This window comes from Echinops telfairi, unplaced genomic scaffold, assembly GCF_000313985.2.
Source record: "Echinops telfairi isolate 266 unplaced genomic scaffold, ASM31398v2 ScPeMD7_6;HRSCAF=24_1, whole genome shotgun sequence".
In the NCBI taxonomy this organism is placed as follows: domain Eukaryota; kingdom Metazoa; phylum Chordata; class Mammalia; order Afrosoricida; family Tenrecidae; genus Echinops; species Echinops telfairi.
In genome coordinates, this window is record NW_022103903.1 from 21,006,499 (window position 1) to 21,015,188 (window position 8,690).

Here is an 8,690-nt window from a genome sequence, read left to right on the forward strand (position 1 = left end):
CACCTGTAGGGCCTCGGAATTTAGGCTGGGGATCGCCCCGATTTTTGTAGGGAGAACCCCCTGCTGCTTGTTGTGTGGAAGAGGAGCAGTGTGAATTCCCCATATGCTTGCCAGGCCTATAAATGTGGATGGGAGCTCCCCCACTTGAGCCTTCAGAGTTGCCCTAGGCTAAGGGGAGTGACCTGGTGGCTGCTAGTGGCTTGTGACAGAAAAGGGAGTGAAAGGAGAGGTGGAAGAGAGAAAGAGGAAGACACAGACTGGAGCAACAATTTCTAGCAGACTGACACCCAGTAACCTACACTCAACTCGGATGGACAGAGAAAACAAAAGTGAAAAGAGGGGGGAAAAAAGAAAAGGAAGAAAGGAAGAAAACAACAAGAAAGGAGAACTTAATCTGCTGAGGCTATGGAAGGATAGAGAGAGGAGTTTGAATAAGAGGATAAAAGAAGAATAAGTTAAAGAAGAACACGGATAAAGTAAAAAAAGAAAAAAAAAAGGAAGGAGAGGGAGACAGAACTGACACAATTGATAAAGAAATAGCTGACCCCATGCTGTGCTGTGTGGAGCACTGACTTGTCCTGTGTGGAGCACTGTCTTAGGAGTCAGGCTGCCCACTGAGATAACAGGGTTGCCCTAGGCAGAGTGTAGGGGTCTGGGAACCAGCAGTGGCATGTAAAGGTAATTAGAGGGATAAGAGAGAATCATACAAGTAGTGAGAGAAGAGAACAAAGAAAGAAAGAGAAAAAGCAGAAGGATGGGAAAAGGGCCAAAAAAACCCCATTGTGTTCTCTAAGATTGTCTGTGATGGTAAAGAGGGAGGAGAGCGAGAAGGGGGAAATAAAGAATAAAGAGATAGCTGATTCCTGATTACTTGTATGTGGGGCCAAAGGGGTTTAGACTGTGCCTCACAATGGCAGGTTGGTATGCCCTTTTAGTGCAGGGACCCAGTGGTGCTGGGAAGTGTTTCCCTAGTTGATGAGCTTGCCTAGAGGTCCGACAGAGGTTTCCTCAGCAGCGCAGTGTGGGGTAGATGTTTATCCCAGCTGCCTTCTGTGGTTTTCAGCACTCCCACGGAGATGGGCTGGAGTTCCTCCTGCTATTTGGGTTGATTTGCCCTAAATGGAGGGTAGTGATCTGGAAGTCTGTACTGGTTTATGACAGAAGAGAGTGGGAGAGAAGAGGAAAAAGAGGGGAAAAGAAGAAAGCGAGAAAAAAGAACCGCAGCTTGTTGAGACTGGCTGAGCTCGTGACTGACTGCAGTAGGAAGGATAGAAATGCTAGTGAATGCAGAGGGGAAGAAATAGAGTAGTAGGTAAGGTGATAACTGAGGCTTGATAACCTATCCATGAGGCTGGAGGAGTTCCAACTCTTCCTCTAGGTAGCGGGGTGCTCTACCCATTTAATGTAGGGTTCTACAGATGCTGTGTGGGACTACTTTCAAAGGCTAGATCGCACCCGTGACAAGGCGTCTGTTGAGCTCTGGATTTTACTGGTATGCCTGCCTTGTGCTATATGTAGCACTGCAGCAGGGGTCGGGGGTGGGGTGTTCCCACAGCCTGTTCTAGGGCCCCAGGCCCATCAGGGTCTCCCCAGCTATGTGTAGAGTCACTGAAAGGGAAGCTGGGCTTGTTGTCCTATCTAGGCTGCTGGTGTCCTACTTCTAGATCAGAGGCTTTTATTTATTTATTTGTTATCCCCCTGGTCCCTTGTTAACTTGTCACACACAATCTCTAGTCTGCAGTCCCAGTGCTGTTTGAAACTGACACTTGATACAGTTGGTCTTTGTTATGCAAAAAGCATCTAGACCTGTAGCTGGGTTCTGGCATGCCTTAGCTAGGTTACTTCATATGCTGATTTATGTTAAGGACCCCCCACCTATGTGCTCTTTGCAGCTGAGAAACCAGACTGCAGTTTGAGTTATTAACCAATAATATATATTTCACCTTCTTTTTAATTTTTTTTTAATGCTTGTGATGTGCTCTGATTTGGGGGCTGTCAGGCTGGTCCCCAGAGGGGGAGATCCAGCTTATCAAGGGGGGTTGTTTCCTTCTCAGCCGATTGGAATTAATTCCGCTCCCTGGATTCCACTTATTTTCTCCCACACCACAATCTACTTCAGGAAATAATCTGCCTTTTCTTCTATTCTAAATTATGGCTACCCACCACCGCCACTCCCCAGGCAGTGAGTTCAGGGTAGCCAACAGCATGGACAGAGCTCCGGGTGGGGTTTTCCTGTGTCTGGGGGTGCTGTACCCTTTAAGGTGTCAGCCTGGAAAAGCCTCCACGGCTCCTGGCAAGGGCGCTGCTGGCCAAGTGGGCCCGCAGAAGCTAGAGCACTTTAAAGCCTTCTCAGTTTGCTTTGTGAGTGGAAATCACACTCAAAAAAGGGGTTCAGGAGAGACCCTAGTACCCTAGTTCTAATTTCTGGACTCCACCTCCCCATTCCCTTTACCTTACCTCCCAATTTTCTGGTCTGACAGCAGGAGCTCTGTACAGGTGCATCCTATCGGGTGCCATTTCCCCCCTTTCTTTCTATTCTTCTATTTAATCAATAAGTACTTCATGCCCCTTTCACTTTCAGCAAACAAGGTCATGTCATCTGCATACCACAGGTTGTTAATGAGCTTCCTTCAAATCCTGTTCCTTGTTGTTGTTGTTGTTTTTTCATATACAGTATCTCAGATCATTTTCCTAGCATACAGATTTAATAAGTATTGTGAACTATCTCTGAAACACACCTTTATTTAAACCATACAATGCACTCATTCCATTCAAATGACTGCCTGTATATACAAATTCTACAGGATCATAAGTGTGTTAGTCTGGGTTGACTAGAAAACAAATCCAGAGACACCCATATGTGTATGAGAAAGAGCTTCAGTCTGGTTTCTTAAAGGCTTGAATATAAAAAAGTGATCATCTAGCTGAGAAGCAACAAAGTCCACATGGAAGCACACCAGCCTGTGTGACCATGAATTGTTGATGGCATCAGGAATCAGGAATCAATGACACAGAACAAAAACCCACATCAATGTGAATGAGGGGGAGGGTAGAGTAGAGACCCAAAGCTCATCTGTAGACAAATGGACAGTCCCTTATAGAAGGGTCACAAGGAAAGGACAAGCCAGTCAGGGTGCAGTATAGTACCGATGAAACATACAACTTTGCTCTAGTTCTTTAATGCTTCCTCCCCTCTACTATCATGACCCCAATTCTACCTTATAAATCTGGCTGGACCAGAGCATGTTCACATGTATAGATAAGAGCTGGAAACACAGGGAATCAAGGACAGATAAATCCCTCAGGACCAATAATGAGACTAGAGAAACCAGGAGTACAAGCGAAAGATGGGGAGAGAATGGGGAACCAATCACAGTATCTACAAACAACCCCCTCCTAGGGGTGTGGACAACAGAAAAGTGGGTGTAGGGAGACAATGATCAGTGTAAGACATGAAAAAATAATAATAATTTTTAAATTATGAAGGGTTCATGAGGGAGGGAGGGGAGGAGGTGGGGGCGGGGGAGGACCAGATACCAAAGGCACAAGTAGATAGAAAATGTTTTGAAAATGACGGCAACATATGTACAAATGTGCTTGATACAATGGATGGATGGATGGATCATGTCAAGAGGTGTATGAGACCCCAATAAAACGATAAAACATAAAGAGCTTTATATAAAGAGTAATTTATATTAAGAAAATATCCTAGCCCAGTCCAGATCAAGTCTATAAGTCCAATATCAGCCCTTATGTCTGATATCAATGTTTAAATTCCTCTTCAAACTCATGCAACACTTTCAATGATTCTGAATGCAGGAAGATCATTGGCTAGTGGGTGAAAAGTATTATGAATCCAGTGGCGGCAGAAGCATCTCATCGCTGGTGTGGGTCTCCTTGTGGCTCCTCTAGCTCCAGGGCTCTGGCTCTTTCAGTGTAGCTACTTGTGGCTTGTTAAGAGGAATGTCCCGCAGGGAGTCAAAGCAGAGAGAGTGTGTCCCACCTCCAGGGAGCTATTTATCTCCATAGCATTGTCAAATGCAGTCATCAAGCAGTGACTTATTGATAGGCTAAACTCTATCCCTTCACTCTTAATAGTCTCAAGTCAACACCAGAATATGTAACTACCACAATAGGTAAATGTTCTGGAGTCCCTATGCTTTGAAATTCTTATCCATACTTTGTTATGATTCACATAGTCCAAAGGATTTAAATAGTCAATAAGACAAAAAGAAACATCTTTCTAATATTCTCTGCTCAGTCAAAATCTATATGATGTCAAAAATAATATTTCTCATTCCATATTCTCTTCTCAATCAGGCTACAACCATTGTTGAATTATCTTTGGTAATTTTTTTTCTTACATGAGATAGTAATGATATTGTTAGATAATTTCTACACCTTATTGGATCACCTTTCTTTGGAAATAGATACAAATATATATCTCTACCAGTTGGTAGGCCAAATAGCTGCCTCCCAAATTTTTTGACATAAACTAGTGAGTGCTTCCAGTGCTGCATCTATTTGGTGAAACATTATAATTGATATCCGGACAATTTCTGAAACTTTGTTACTCACTAATGCCTTTGCTGAAGCTTGGATTTTTTTCTGCAACACTATCAGTCCTTGATGATAGTTCTTCACCTTTTGGAATGGTTGAATGACAACCAATTATTTTTGGTATAGAAACTGTGTGTTTTCCTTCCATCATTTTTTGGTGTGTCATGCATTATTTAATATTTTGCCCACAGAATCTTTCAAAATTTTAACTTGTGGCTTGAATTTTCTATGCTTCTTTCAGCTTAAAATACGCTGTGCATGTTCTTCCCATTTGATTTCTAACTTCAGATCTTTGCAGTTTATTAAAATACTGTTTTCTTGAGCTGCCTTTTGGAATTTTCTGTTCAGCTCTTTTACTACATCATGTCATTCATTTGCTCAGCTATTGTAACTTTAAGAACAACTTTCAGAATCTTTTTTGGCATCCACTTTTGTCTTTCCTTTCTTTCCTAACTTTTCAATGACCTCTTACTTTCTTCATGTGTGATATTCTTTTTTTTAAATCATTTTATTGGGGGATCATACAACTCTTATCACAATCCATACATACATCAATTGTGTTAAGCACATTTGTACATGCATTGCCCTATTCTTGATATCATATCCCAACTTATCTGGTTTTCAGTTATTAGTGTTCAATATATCAGATCTGCTTTTGAAGAGGTCTCCAAATTCAGATGGCTCTCACAAACTTTAAAAATTTTTCTTTAGCTTCAATATTAAGTTGAATATTATTATTAAGGACTTGTTCCATAATCAGCCCCTGGCCTTGATTGTGACTGCAGAGTGAATGAGTCCAATGTCAGGATGTCCTATGACCGTCCTCTGAAGACTCCCAAGGTAGGAAGGCAATATGGTAGGTTGTTGGTTCAAGCTCCAAGAACTGGAGGTCAATGAGCCCGATGTAGGATTCAGTTGTAGCAAGAATCAAGAAAGATTTCCACAGTCTAGTTATATAGAAAGTAGTCCACATTTCCAAGGAAATTTCCTTTCAATTTCACCAAAGTTGTTAGTTTGTAGTATTGTGGTGGCTTGCATGTTACCATGATATTGAAAGCTATGTTATGAATATTCCAAATAGCAGCAAGGTGACCCCCAAGGTGTACAGGTTTCATCATAGCTTCTGACTAGGAACAGATGATAAAGAATAGACTGTTTGCTTCTGAAGAATTAGTCACTGAAAAGCTTATGTTACATTGCTATTGTCAGATACTGAAAACCTCAAGAATAGCAGTGGAATGTTGTCAGATATAGGGCCAGAAGATGAACCCCTCAAGTCAGAAGGTACTCAAAATATGACTGATAAAGAGTTACCTTCTCAAAGAGAAGAGTAACAAAAATGATGTGGATGGAATAAAGCCTTCAGGATCTTTGTTTGCGGGTACAGCATGTCCCAAAGTACAAAGAAATAACTGTAAGCACCAATTAATCATTGGAATTTGGAATGTTCAAAATATAAATCTGGGAAAATTTTAATCAATCAAAAATGAAACCAAACCCATAAAGATCAATATCCAAACATTAGTGAGCTGAAACGGACTGGTGCAGGCCACTTTGAATCAGCCCATAATATGGCTTACTATGCTGAGAATGACAATTCAAGAGAAATGGCATTGCACTATCATTAAAAAGGATATTTAATGATTAATAAAAATATATTTAATACTGGTATATGATCAAGAAAATATATCTTGGAGTACATGATTAATAAAAAATATATTTAATATATGATTAAGTAAAGATCTATCTTGAAGTACAATGCTGTCTGTGATTGGATATCTATCCATATCTAAGAAAATTCAGTTGATACAACTATCATTCAAATTTATGCAGCAACATTAAAGTTAATCAGAAATTGAAGGATTCTACCAGTTTTCAGTCTCAAATTAATCAAACATGAAATCAAGATGCATTGATAATTATTCATGATTGAAATGAGAAAATGGGAAACAAAGATGAGGGAATAGTAGTTGGAAAATATGTCTAGGTGATAGAAAAAAGCTGGAGATGGCACAATAGAATTTTACAAGACGCAGAGGGAAGGAGCGACGGCCAGCTGCTGAGACTCCACAGAGCCAGCGAAGACCACACCAGTCGAGCCCTCGTCACCGCCACGGCACTCCCATGGCGGCCACCAAGGATTTGCATGAGGATCGGGACACCACCGAAAACATAGATAAGTCTAACCACGACGCCCAGTTCGAGCCGATTTTTTCTCTACCCGAACAAGAAATTAAGACGCTGGATTAAAATGCGAGCAAAGCTGTACCGTTTTGCCTCGGAGAACGACCTCCCAGAGTGGAAGGAGCGGGGAACAGGCGACGTGAAGCTCCTGAAGCACAAGTAGAAGGGGAGCATCCGCTTGCTCATGCGCAGGGATAAGACCCTGAAGATAAGTGCCAACCACTATATCACACGCAGATGGAGCTGAAGCGGAACGCAGGCAGTGACCAAGCCTGGGTCTGGAACACCCATGCTGACTTTGCCGATGAGTGCCCCAAGACAGAGCTGCTCGCCATCCCGTTTCTAAAAGCTGAAAATGCCCAGAAATTCAAAACAAAGTTTGAAGAAGGCAGAGAAGAGATTGAAGAGAGAGAAAAGAAAGCAGGGGCAGGGAAAACAGATGCAGAGAAGGTGGCTGAGAAGCTAGAAGCTCTTTCTGTGAAGGCGGACAGTGAAGAGGCTTCTGGGACCAAGGCGCCTGAAGGCGAGGAGGCCAAGGAGAAGGTGGAAGAAAAGCAATAAAAGAACTAACATAAAAATAAACAAACAAACAAACAAATAAATAAACAAATAAATAAAAGGACAGGTTGCGTTAGGTCAATCTGCGGTATAAGACCTCTTTAGAGTATTTAAAAACAATGATGTTATTTTGAGAATTCAGGTTCACCTGACCCAAGCCATGGTACTTTCAATGGCCTCATATACATGGGAAAGTTGGACACTGAATAAGAAAAGCGGAAGAAGAACCCATGAGTTTGAACTGTGGTGTTGGCAAAGAGTATTGAAAGTGCCATGGACTGCTACAAGGTAAAACCAATCTGTCCTGGAAGCAGTACAGCCAGAGTGCTTCTTAGAGACAAGGATGGTGAACCTTCATCTTACACACCCTGGAGAAGGGCTCATAGTTGGTAAAATTGAGGGCAGTGAAAGCCCTCAAGGATATGATTGACACTGTGGTTGCAACAATAAGCTCAAGTATTAGGACCAATTGTGAGGATGACACAGGACGGGACAGTGTTTTGTTCTATTAGACATAAGGTCACTATGAGTCACAATGGACTCAATGTTGTTCAGTCACAACTTAACAACAACAAAAACATAAAATTAAATGGTCTTGTAGACATTAAGTTTTTTTTCCTATCACAGAAAGGATTGTACTTCAAGATAGATCTTGACTTTATTTGTTTGCTTGTGTGCTTGTTTGTTTACTTAATAATCAGTGCAATGACATTCATATAGAATTTGACATCTCTGGCATATTAATCTATATAATTGTCTGATTGAAAATGGCCAAGATCAATCAGTCCATTTTCATTTCACTAATGCCTAAGAGGTCTATCTTCAAGTTTTCACTTTTATTTTTTTATAATTTCTTATTTTCCTAGAGTCATACTTCATATATTCAAAATTCAGATTATTAATGGCTGTTTAAAGCTGACTTATCAGCAAATGAAGGTCCCAAAGTTTAATTCAATCTACATCATCAATATCAATTCTATTTTGAGGAGGAAGTTCATGAGTTTGAATTTTGAGCTCCAGTTGTATTTTGAGACCTTTCAACTTGAGAGGTTCATCTTGTGGAAATATATCAAATAATGTTCCACTACTATTCATAAAGTTTTTAGTGACTGATTTTTTTCTTAGCTAGAGTTCCACTGATACCTCTTTGCCATGGTGAGCCTGCTAACATTTAGAAGAGTGGCAGCGTAGCTTCTAGCATCACAGCAACACACAAGTCACCCAAGTACGGCAAACTAATAGATGAGGTGGAATATCAATAAGAAACAGAATTTAGCAAACAATATTTACTGTGTTTTTGATATTCCACACCATATGTTTCCACTGTGTGGAATCTTTAAAATGTACCGTTTCTTTTTTCACATATAACAATTCCACAACTTCGGTAG

The 8,690-nt window shown here is 40.9% G+C and overlaps 1 pseudogene; it reads left to right on the forward strand.

The window, feature by feature from the left end:
* Positions 1-6,684: 6,684 nt before the first annotated feature.
* On the forward strand, positions 6,685-7,305 carry LOC101641177 (annotated as a pseudogene).
* Positions 7,306-8,690: the final 1,385 nt, after the last annotated feature.